Source organism: Nilaparvata lugens, chromosome 4 (genome assembly GCF_014356525.2).
Source record: "Nilaparvata lugens isolate BPH chromosome 4, ASM1435652v1, whole genome shotgun sequence".
Taxonomy (NCBI): Eukaryota; Metazoa; Arthropoda; class Insecta; order Hemiptera; family Delphacidae; genus Nilaparvata; species Nilaparvata lugens.
The window spans coordinates 13,395,713-13,398,708 of record NC_052507.1 but is presented as its reverse complement, the minus strand read 5'-3'; the positions used below and the strand labels follow the sequence as shown (position 1 = coordinate 13,398,708).

General features: G+C 33.4%; 1 non-coding gene across 1 annotated transcript; it reads left to right on the top strand.

The window, feature by feature from the left end:
• The first annotated feature begins 751 nt into the window (after window positions 1-751).
• Trnas-uga lies at window positions 752-833 on the top strand. The gene has a single exon. It is a non-coding gene; the product is annotated as a tRNA-Ser (tRNA).
• Window positions 834-2,996: the final 2,163 nt, after the last annotated feature.

Here is a 2,996-nt window from a genome sequence, read left to right as displayed (position 1 = left end):
CAATACAAAAATATGATAAATATAAAATAAGATAAAAATAAGACAAAGCTAAGAAAATATTACTCCTATTGAAGAAAAAAAGTAAAGGTGAAAAATTAGGCATATCTGAGATGAAATTAAAAGATTGAAAAATGAATCATTTTGAAAATTGAAAATCAAATCAATTGAATATGATACGAATAATGAGTCTCTTAATTTATCGCATTCGGTATGAAACTTCCTTGCGATGTATCTTGACGATAATATTACACTGCGATATATCGCGTATGGCATATTATGCCCGTGTAGACTAAATGCCGCCTTACTTCTTTTAAGAAGAAAGATTGTATTTGTTTGAGACAACTAAATATTTCAGAATTCATGGTTGCTCTGGGTATCCGAAATGAACTAGTCTAATGGATGAACAAAATTTGCAGTGTTTTACGATTATGCTATACATAGCTTTTTAATTATTAAAACTGTTTTAGAAAACTTGAATGATTGGTTATGCTGCTATTGTAGACAACCTAGAATCAAGACAACACAGTCAGATTGTACTGAGAACGAGTCAAAATAATGTTCAATGCACAAACTCATGCTAGTAGAGTTGAATCTATTGGCGACTCGGAGAAAGCTGTTGACTCAGCCGTCTGTTATCACCGTTGAAGTTGTTTACTCAGCTCATGAAGCGGCTGTTGAAATCATCAATCAAATTTTAATGACTTTCAATCGCGTAGTGAACAATATTGAAGAAGATTTCGTCAACATGCAAGCTGCGGTGTCCGAGTGGTTAAGGAGTTGGACTTGAAATCCAATGGGTTCTACCCGCACAGGTTCGAATCCTGTCCGCAGCGACATTTTTTTTAACAAGGTACAACGCTATGATCATCGTATATATTGATGACTCGCTTATAATGAGATTTAAAAGTGTTATTTCCATCATTTTGAGTATAAATACTGCGTAACACTTACATAAAAATTGGAAATCAAAGCACCCTGTTTTCAGCATTAGTTTATTTTTCACAATAAATATCAGAAGTATTATTCAATTTCTTTGGACTAGACTATTGATTCCATTTCCAAGTAGTGAAATCGACTGTATTTCAATGAATCACTTTGACTTATTCGAAAATTGAATTAATAGTAGAAACATGCTATGGGAAATAGAATACAGCTGAAAAATTCCTTTATTTTTAAATTTATATGTTAATACGAGTAGGTCCAGAGCCCACCAATAAAATGAGTTTACCTAACACTTGTATTGATGAACCTTGTTTGGTTACAAATGGCAATTTGGTTTTAAATATGTGTCTTTTGTTTCAAAGCACATTTCCACTAGTACGATAATATAAGATATCCAAGTGATTAAGTCTCTAGTGTATCAGCTATGAAATGTCTCAAGAAATTTTGAGAAATATCAAGTTCGGATCTATCGTCCACATTTCAATAGATTTTCTCAATTAGAATCAATATTCTAATTAAATAAAACTATATCTAGTTCATGTAATGATTGAGTTTAAATTAAGTGGATTGAGAAGCTTGAGAAGCTTGCCTTCCTAGTACGATTTATAATTGAAAATTGAAATGTATTCAAAACTGACAACATCCATTCTGAAATAAATGAAACTCTCCTAAAAAAATTAGTACTATAATTATTTAGAACAAAAGATTAAACTTATATACATTATGATATTACTCTCTAGTTTAAGATGTTCAGATAAAAATAATTCAAAAACTAAGGAAACCTTCTCCAATTGTTATGCAGTATTTTAATTTATACTTAAGGTGCGTTTACACCAAAGTTATTAACAAAATGTTAACAATTTAATCCTTATAGATTCTATTAGATTGAAAGGAACTTGACAAACACATATGTTCATGATCAGCTGTGCTGAATAGTGAGTTGTGTTTTTTCTGGCTCTAAATTTTGTAAAATTACTCAACAATTTTTCAATTAATGGTGATTCGAGTGTGATATTTTTGTTTTTTATTCTGTTTTCAACCGTTTAAATTTAAAATCTTTGTTTTTGAGTGGAAATGGACTAAATCTTAGCAAAGTGAAATCATAACCCTATTTTGGACTTTTAGAGTGTTATCTAAATTTGGGAAAGAAATAGTACAAGGAGTATCCTTAGTTTTTCTTTCCCAATCAGTGCTTCTTTGTAAAACTATAAATAAATAAATGAATGAATAATGTGTATGATAAGTCATGTTCAATCTAATAGAATCTATAAGGATTAAGTTATTAATATTCTGTTAATAACTTTGGTGTAAACGCAGCTTTACTCTTCTTGTTACTCATTTATACTTACACGATTTATTTTTCTTGGGGATACTTTTATTTTATGGTTTTATTTTCCTAATTTATGGCCTTTTTGTATGGAATTCGATTATTTTCCTAGAAGGCTTGTCTGATCTTAGTGCATTGGTTTTTTGTATGGAATTTGATGATCTCCAAATGTAGTACAGTGTGAGAAAATTTATCCAGCTCTCTCGAATTGGACGCCATACAATGACCAGCAATCAAGCACTCTGCATGAGGTTTACATAGGAGAATGACAGGTCTTAATTTGATTTTGCGCTGCCATATTTATGATTTGATACAAGTAAGACACTCAGAGCGAGTGAGCGCCTCTGATCGAAAGATATTAACCCGATCCGCTTTTAGCGACGGGGACTAACAAGATGTTGTACGCGTGGCGTCACGTGATTCACAGGAGGAGGTCCTGACCGGAGCTGAGAGATTCCTGCCGTGAGGAGGTGAGGAGGTGAGTGAGGAGGAGGCCAACATAGTTGCTGTTTGACGTTGAGGAGTAGGACAAGACTCGATGCCCTGGACCCCTGGATAGTGTCCGTTCCAAGACATGGCCAACACAATCAGTCCACAAGACAACACGGCTATGATCAGCTCGTGGGAATGGCAGTGGGAGCCCAATTTACTCGCCATATTTCAAACTCATTATACCAGGATACGGCTGCCCTCTTCTTGTTTTCTTCAGGAGGATTTGTTTACATTT